Source organism: Eucalyptus grandis, chromosome 5 (genome assembly GCF_016545825.1).
Source record: "Eucalyptus grandis isolate ANBG69807.140 chromosome 5, ASM1654582v1, whole genome shotgun sequence".
NCBI lineage: Eukaryota > Viridiplantae > Streptophyta > Magnoliopsida > Myrtales > Myrtaceae > Eucalyptus > Eucalyptus grandis.
Window position 1 is genome coordinate 62,436,229 of NC_052616.1, and position 9,124 is coordinate 62,445,352.

The following is a 9,124-nucleotide window of genomic DNA, read 5'->3' on the forward strand; positions in this document are numbered from 1 at the left end:
AAAGCTAAAGGAGCGTGAATTACCAATTCTACTAGCTTTAAATCCATACAAATTTGTTCTCACTCTGAAAATTGTGTAACACCAGTCATGTCCATGGCTATGCCGTGGCTCGTTGTGTGTGCGTGCCCATCTCAATTCCGGTGGTTCACACTACTCTCTTCATTTCAATTGGCAGCGCAACATGCAAGCTCGCCCTTTCAAGAACATGCTTCCGGTTCTCTATTTGCACCATTCCATCTCTCAGGTTGACAATGCAAAATGTGAGAGAGGGGTTACTGTTAGTTTATCATGGTGTGCGGAGTAGGCTGACCACGGATGCCGCGTTGCTGTGGCATCTGGACACTCTCCACCTTAGACCACTACCTTATGCCATGGAACTGCTCCGGCTTTCTGCTCCTGTTTATGCCATCAAACCGGGTTTTCTGATTTGACATCCTGCCCCAACACGGCTTGGCTTGGACAGGGTGATCATCCTGTCGACTTGAACATTTTTCAGATCGCAAATATAACAGGTAAATTTGCGGGTGAATTGAGTTTGACTTAGCATGTGTAAAGAAGTAGGCCCAGATCATAGTTTCCCTTCTTCTTTCTGTACCATCTGTATCACTTAAGAACCGGTTCAGCTAATTCTTCAGTGCTCGGTGTTACCAATATCACATCAGCTGCTAGTGCTGGGTCAACAGAAGGAACTTTTTTATTTTCATCTTTTGATCCCCCAAAATACCCGTAATATGGACAGTGATTTTAACGGCTTGGCCTGGATGGACTGATTATCCTGCTCGCATGAACATTCTTTAGATCGCAAAAATAATAGAGGCCACATCCGGATCTCTGATCCCTCTTATGTAAAGCAACTAGAGGGTAGAGTCGAGGATAGAGCTCGAGAAATATACTGTACCAATAAGGAAGGTGGGGCGTGCGGGCACCGGCACATTAATGCAGTCTCACAGCCAGCTGCAATAGCAGACAGGTAGAGACGGCCCCATCGGAGGAAAATCCTGACTCCTGGTGAGGTAACCCTTGTAATCAAGAACCAAGGATCCAAGGACTGCCCCCTCCTCGGGGAGCATAGCCTCATCAGAAATGTCCCCAATTCTATAGGTCTCTTAGATCAAAATTGCAAATGAGGTGGTGTAAACGTACCTGGCTTGACGAAAAATTTCTTTTTCATCAATTCGAGTACGTCCTACAGTAGTTTTTACAGGAAAAAAAGAAGATGCACTCAGTTGTCCAGCTTCACTGGTGTTGGCTTATAAAGAGATGAAACACCACCCAAGTGTTGGAAAGAGGATGTGGCTCAAGAAAAGTACACAGCAGAATACAAACACAGTCCACAAGCAGATTTGAAGTTCGAAATTCTGAAAACAAACAGGTTTAACATGGAATTGCAATCACTCTTCTTACGAACCTGGCAAAGAACGTCCATAAGGAGGCGAGTTCGCAGCTGATGACTGCTAATTGGATGGGTACCACATAGAGGGTGCATACTGGGTTTTTGTAGGAGTTGTTGCACCTGAAGTTTTCTGGGGTGACCCAGCAGCTAGGAAAGCCTTTTGTAGAAACTCAATAAAATATCTATCCATGAACCAAATACAGCTTCATGTGTTCATCCTAGCTGAAGATTTTCCTAGTTTCTTTAGCCTGACCCATGTCTTGTGTCTATGACAAAAAGCATTCATTCCAATTTGACAAATTCTTCACGCATGAGGCTTCCCAGCAAGAGGATTTTGTTGAGATAGTCAGAGTGCTATTGATAGCTATAAGTTGATATTTGCACCCTATTTTCTTTGATTACGTGGGAGTAGAGTTGAACTGCTATATTTTATTATTTTGTTAAGCATTTGAGATTTAAAACAGTTTTCCTAGCGCTTTTTTAGAATAAAAGAAATGAATTTCTTTATTTCAAGAGTAACCTTCCATTTAAAGAAAATAATTAAATCTAGCAGTTCAATTCTATTTCCACATAATCCAAGAAAATATGGTGCAAATATCACCTTACAGCCATCTATAGCAATATAAATAATTGTCTTATCTCAACAAAAACCTCTTGCTAGGAAGCCCCGTCCATGAAGACTTCGTCAAAGTAGAATGGATACTATTATCATTCTTTCCCTAAAATAAATAGACATAAGACATAGGTCAGGCTAAAGAAATTAGGAAATTTTTTTCCAGGTCCCATCAACGTAAGATAGAAGATGATTTATTTTTATTTTTAATTCCGAAACCATCACCCGATGGGCGTATTCAGCAAAACACTTTGATATTGCTTTTTAGTTTCTGAAATAAGAAAGATCTTAGTAGTTTATAACTTCATATATTATTTTTGAGCTATTGGACGAGACGGTTACCAAAAAGTTATCACGTTGTTCTCCTTTAACTAATTGGGGCTTCGCAGTTGTCAAATGTTCTTCCAATTTAACTATTGTCCTCTTCTACTCATCAAATTGCATGCCTATTTCTATAAAAGATAAATCAGCCATCTAAAGGAAACAAAACAAATACCAATATAAGATATAAAGCTAGAAAACATCACTAAGGTCACATATAAAACATTACCATTGATTTTTCATTTGCAACAGCAAGCTGGTGTTGCAACATTTGTATTTGCTCCAGTTGAGATGAACATCTTCCCTATAAATAAAGCAAAACTTACATAAATTTATTTTTAAACAAACATATGCATCCAAACAGGGAAAATGGATTTGAAAAAACCTCCAACACTTCGGCCTCTATCTTCAAGTTGTCTAGATGCAAGAATGATTCTTTCACAGCTTCCTGAAGATGGTAAAATTGAGCCGTTAAGGCCTGCACATGTCTGATCTGGTGACCACGATCTTCTTTCACACTAAGCAGCTCTTCCTGAAGGCATTTTAACAGAAAGCTAACCCATAGAGCACTAATGTGCTTAAGATCTTACCTAGGGAGGAGCAGCCAATTCCTCTCGTTTAGTTTTGCCAAGGATTGTAATTGCTTCTTTCTCTTTTCTTAGCTTCCTCAAGGATTCTAATTTCTTCTCTTTCTATAATACAGCCAGCCATTATATGCAGCCTAGTAGACAAAACCATGAATAAGGGAAAGACAACTATTGCAATTTAAGTCAAACGCAACTACATGAGTAGCAATTTCACCTCTACCGTTGCTTTCTTTTTTGCAAATTCCTTTCGCAAATCAGAGCATTTTTTTCTTGATTAAGCAAGATTTTCATTGAGCTCACCTAGCTTCTTTTCTATCTCAAGCTCTGCATGCAAACAAATTTGTCTATTTCAATAAGCATACAATTGTCACTAATCACTCCCACAATAACTGATCCCATATCAATGCCACAGAACTTGCAAAAACACTTCTCATGTCATAATCTACATGACACTTGTGCATCGTTCAATGAAATGTATTGGCATGTGATGATTAGGCTACACATCACACAAGAGTAAGACTTAGCCAGATGGTTACCATTATACAAAAGCCGTAAAGGGATTTGACCAAATTATAATACAGCAAGCAGGTAGATATATAGCCTTTTGAATCGTTGCTTTCCTCTATTGCTTAAATTTAGGTGGCCATTATCTAATTACAGGCTCAAACACACTTCAAGATCATCAAAGCGTGTCGGTGTACTTATACAAGAGTAGTTTAGCTATATTCCAGGAAAGTCTATACAGTCGAATGCCAACTAAAGGCAGTGGCTCCATAAGTTGATCAGTTAAGCACGAATCAATCCGAAAATGGACCCGGGTCGGGTCTCCGGAAATGGTCCGGGTCAGGCCAAACCCTGGTCTAATTGGTATGGGCCATGGACATACATTGGGCCTTTAAGTCAAGTCCACTTAACCGAACCCACTTCACAAAACTCAAACCCAACCCAAACAAAATTAAATCCAAACCCATTTAATAAACCAGGCCCAACCCTTAGACCTAAACCCCAGACCCTTATACAACACCGTGTAAACCATCAAATCAAAAAACTTCAGAAAAAAAAATTAAGAAAATATAATCATAGACAAATGAGCAAACTCGATCATCAAAGAGACGTTGAAATCTGCACGAGAGGAGTATTAGAGGGACCCCAGGATGGGGAGAACCTAGGAAACATCAAGAATTTTCTTCTTTAAATCTGTTTGCAGAGGTGCCTTTGCAAGTTTGGATGAATTGTGCTAGAATACAAGTCGCCAGAAGCAAGATGCCCTGTAACAACTCCCAATTCGTGTAGTCTTAGAGCTTCAGGTGCTCAATCAAGTATCAAAACAAGAAATGGAATAGCTTTTCCCCTGCATACCAAGAAATGTTTAATTTAAAAAATGTAACTACGATCAAGGTTCTGCTTGAATACACGACACTTAACAGTAATATGCATCTTTGCTTCTATTCACTGTTGAAAGAACTACTAATGGTAAACGAGTGATAGAAAGGACAAGATAAATATGGAGAGCATAAACAACGCTGCATCGGCAAAGTGCATCATAAAGAAATGAATTACCTCAACAAGCTGAAGGTTTAAGGCACGTCTAAGGAGAACAAAGGCAAATCATGGGCGACAGGATATTTAACATATCCAGTGTCTCACTACCCTGAAAGATACCCCAAAATCAATTACCTCGGCGATCGGTCTTAAGCCAAAACCCCAAGCAATTAAACTATGGTTCTCACCTACCTAACAAACAAGCTCATCAAAACAGAATGGCTCAAAAATTGCAAGTGCAGCTTTTCTCCATTCTTAGCTCAGAGATTTAGAGTAAATCAGACAAACTTTATCAGCATTAGGAAAGCCTACATTCGTGTTGAACAGCTCAAGTCTGCGGGTCGACTCAAGTCAAAGAAACAAAACGTCGGAAGTGACTCTACAATCAAGTTGCTTTATATAACACCCTGTAAGCCAACAGCCGAGGTATCATTGCTAGAAAAAGAATCCTGAAAGTTATCAGCTAACCATTGGATAGAGATATAAACAACTAAAGTGTCCATATCTATTGGCTCGCGCTTGGCAAAAAAGAGTTGTGAATAGATCGTTTTTCTCAAAAGTTCTAACTTTTACGAATCTAGCCCCACCAGCATACTAATTAATAGTCCCTTTCTCGCATAAGTCAGACCTTACATGTGAATCACAGGACTTGGATTATATAAGATAATTAGAGATTAAAACACAATAAATAGTAAGGAGAGTCAAAATTCCAACCCTTAACCAGTGCTGTGATATCATGTGAATTGTTCAAAAAAGAGTGTGTCTTAGCACATCTGTTAACAAGAGTTATTGCTTATGAGGCTGCAGCAAGTTCTCTAAGCCTTCTCTGCTGGGGGTAGCCCTTACTAATACTCATAATAGAAGCCAACAGGCAATTGGGTCCTTTTGGTAGGGCGGGGATGGGTTTAAGGGAGTTTGCTGGGTTCGATACTCAACAGATTGAACCCAAAGTGGCAGGGGGCACTAGCCATACGAACCAGCTAATCTGACCAGCAAAGTGATGTAATTGGGTGCATTGAGGCACACATTTTGCTGCATTTCTTCCCATCATTGCTGAGAAGTGAAAGGGGAAGTGGCCCACCTTCCACCTCAAGAACTTAAAAGAAATACCAATCTTCAACTAGAAAAGGCTAATAGCACTATTTTGAAGCCGTTGTTGATGTATATTGTATTTTCTGTTCTTTTGGCCAAGTCGAGTCTCGTAAAAATTTGACCAAAAAAAAAAAAAAAAAGTCTCGTAAATTAAACAGGAAAAAATAATGTTACTACGGATGTGCATCAGGTTCGAAACTGTAAGCAGCAGAATGGAAGACTATTTCAAAATCGGAGCTTACCGCCGAACACCTGATAGAAAAACAGGTGAAGCATATAGCTGTAACAGATCCAACCTGCAAGAGAATGCAGATCTTGAGTCCGAATAATTAGTATGAAGCAAAGATTCCTTTAGACATTCTTCTTAAGTTATCATTATGCAATGTATTTGACAAATGGCTCGTCCGAAATGGTGACTGTTTTTGTCCAATTCCTTCAGCGCACTGGTTTTGTGGCACTTCATCCAAAGAAAGTTAGCAAGAGGCGAACAAGTGTTTTTTGCAGCGACTCCAAGGGTGGGTGACTCAAGTAGCATATCCAGGATATAAACAGCAGCAGCTTATCACACTTTACCACTTCCGTTCAGCTACCACTTGCTACTTTCAGATCACAAATAGAAATGGATGTAGAGAACAAATATAATCAGGAGTTCAAGACATCTGCTATGTCCCAGACAGGCATGCCCTAGTGCTGACAGACCTCATATAGATGCACAGATCGATAAAAAAAAATGGATAACACTTCAAGCATGGTTTTCAGGCAATATATAGATGGGCAGTAATGGAGATGGCCGTGAACACTACACAAAAAAATTCTTCACACTAAGCTAGTACTTGCGGTGATCGCCTTATCAGTTTGTAACCTCCGATTCTCTGGTAAATAGATGTTGAGACAGACAGATGCTGAGATCATAAAACCCCGACAAAATGCCTAAAGCCCACTACAATATGATGAGAGGCTATGCCTAAAGCCTGCTACAATATGATGAGCGGAAGGAAAAATTAGACAAAGAGAAGGACGGGGCCATGAAGCTTTTTCCTCCTCCCTTTAGATTCAATAGGAAAACGCCTTAGCATGGAAAATAATCTAAAGCAAGTCATGATATAAATGGAATTATTCAGCCAATGTACAAAGAAAGCCACGAAGATAAGACAGCATTGAGTAAAACAGTATATGAAGGCCTAGATACAATGGTCGCACTGTCAAAGGTGCTGCTGAACCCACCTTCCTCCATATAATAAGAAACACAAGCAGCTATTATTGAGGTAACTGCAAGAATCAAGTATAAAATTGAGTTAGTGGAATGATAGGAACTAAAATAGCTACAAGGAAGTGTAATAAAGGGAATTATATTTTTACTCTAGAGTAAAAATAGAATGTCACCTGCAATAAATATTTTTTGTAACTTTTTTGTTCCCGTAGACAAATTTGCTCCCAAGAATAGATTTGGAATAAAATTAAAAAGTAGAAAAAAATTGCTTCTTTATTTCCAACAACTCAAGAATTAAGTCTATTTTCTTTTCTTCCCTCTTTTCTTTTCTTCTTTCCGGCCTTGTCAGGGGCTGGCGATGCTTCGATGAGGTCGTTGGCCAAAGGAAGAAGGAGAAGAAGAAAAGAAAATATATATTAAAAAAAGAGAAAATTATTTTAAAAATTTTAAAAATTACAATTCATAAAAGAATTTGAGATTTTACCAAATGCATTTCTATCTCAAAATTAAAAATTTTGAATAATTACCAAATGCCTTCATTTTTAGGCAAAAATTGTTCCCGAAAACAAAATAATTACCAAAATGCCCTAAGAGAGCAATTATCCGGTGCGTGATGGTTCATGTGAATCTACCGTATGTCCTCAAATCATGTGGATCTCATGGATCTCATATGAAGACATGTTGATTGAGGCACTAATGAATTACAGAATAAGTCCTAAAATTTGTTGATTTCGTGAGTTTCGATTCTTTTGTCAGGTACCTAGATCGTGTAATTGATAGTCAATAAGCTATGGGTATTGAAAAATGGATGCCTATGGTATACTAAAGAACAGAGGACAGAACGAGAATGTTTTCGAGCTCATGGACAAACGAGCAACTTGATCATCAAAGAGACGCCGAAATCTGCACGACAGGAGTATGAGAGGGATCCCCGGGATGAGGAGAACCTATGAAACATTGAGAATTTTCTTCTATCAATCGGTTTGCTAAGGTGCCTTCGCAAGATACTCGAAGGAAGCGATATCTGCTCGTTTTGGATGAATTGTGCTGGAATGAAAGTCGCTTGAGACATTTTTAACCTAAGAGATTTTGCTAATGGTGTCGGGAGTTGATTTGGGGGCTTATTGAAAAATTAGAGATAATGACACAAACAGTCCCTAAACTTTGACTAAATATGCAATTTAGTTCTTAACCTTTGACCCAATAAGTAATGTGATCCATGAACTTTTATTTTGTTCAATATAGTTTTTGAACTTTTTATACATGTTTAATACAGTCCATAAACTATATGTAAATATTCAATGTAGTCCTTCCATTAATTCAAGACGAGGGACTAGGGACCACATTGACCGTTATCATACAATTCAGTGACTGTATTAAAAATATACCAAATATTCAAGTACTATATTGGACAAATTAAAAGTTTATAAGCCAAATTGTATGTGCAATATATCAAGACTCAAAACGTACAAAATGTATAGGTACTCAAGTTCAAGACATAACTATACTCAGACTCAGACTGTACAGGTACTCAGGTTCAACACGTAACCATACTCAGACTCATAATGTACAGGTACTCAAATTCAGAACGTAACTATACTGAAACCCAAACATAGAAAACATACAAGTACTCAGGTTCGAAACGTAAATATACTTAGACTCAAAACGTACACATACTTGAGTTCAAAACATAACTATACTCAAACTTAGAATGTACACATACTTGGGTTCATAATGTAAATATATTCCGATTAGGATGTACTTGAGATTTAGAACATAAATTAGACTCATCCTTTCTACATGCAATATGTTACCACGTCCCAAGGAAATAACTCAAATACTTGCTAGGCGTGTAAACATTCATCAAAACATATTTAAACATATCAACACACCAATATTGAATAAAGTCATACAATAATCAACCAAGTTAAAAGCACTAAGTGGATCAACCAAATTTAACGCTTAGTGTTTTCATTTATTTCAAAAGTAACTTTAGATTCAAAATCTAAGTCACCTCACCCAACCCAAAAAATCAAGACAGTCTTGATATTTCAAGAGTAGAACCTTAGCTTCTATTTCTTTTTTAAAGTGAAAGATTAGGAAAAGAATTTGGCGATCGGTAGATGTTGGGAAATCCTTCTACACAGCCAAGAATTTTAGAGGAATGAAGTGAAGTTAGTTGCCAAGTGCTCCAATAGATAAACTTCAAGTGTCCCCTATGAGTCTGGCTAGTGAACAAATGGCCTAATAAATGAAATCCAAATGTCATTATGGAACTAGGTAGAATACAAATGGTCCAATAGAAATTTGACACAAGAAGATATTTTGAAAGGATAAGAATAAGGCTCTTTCATTAGGCCAAGCAA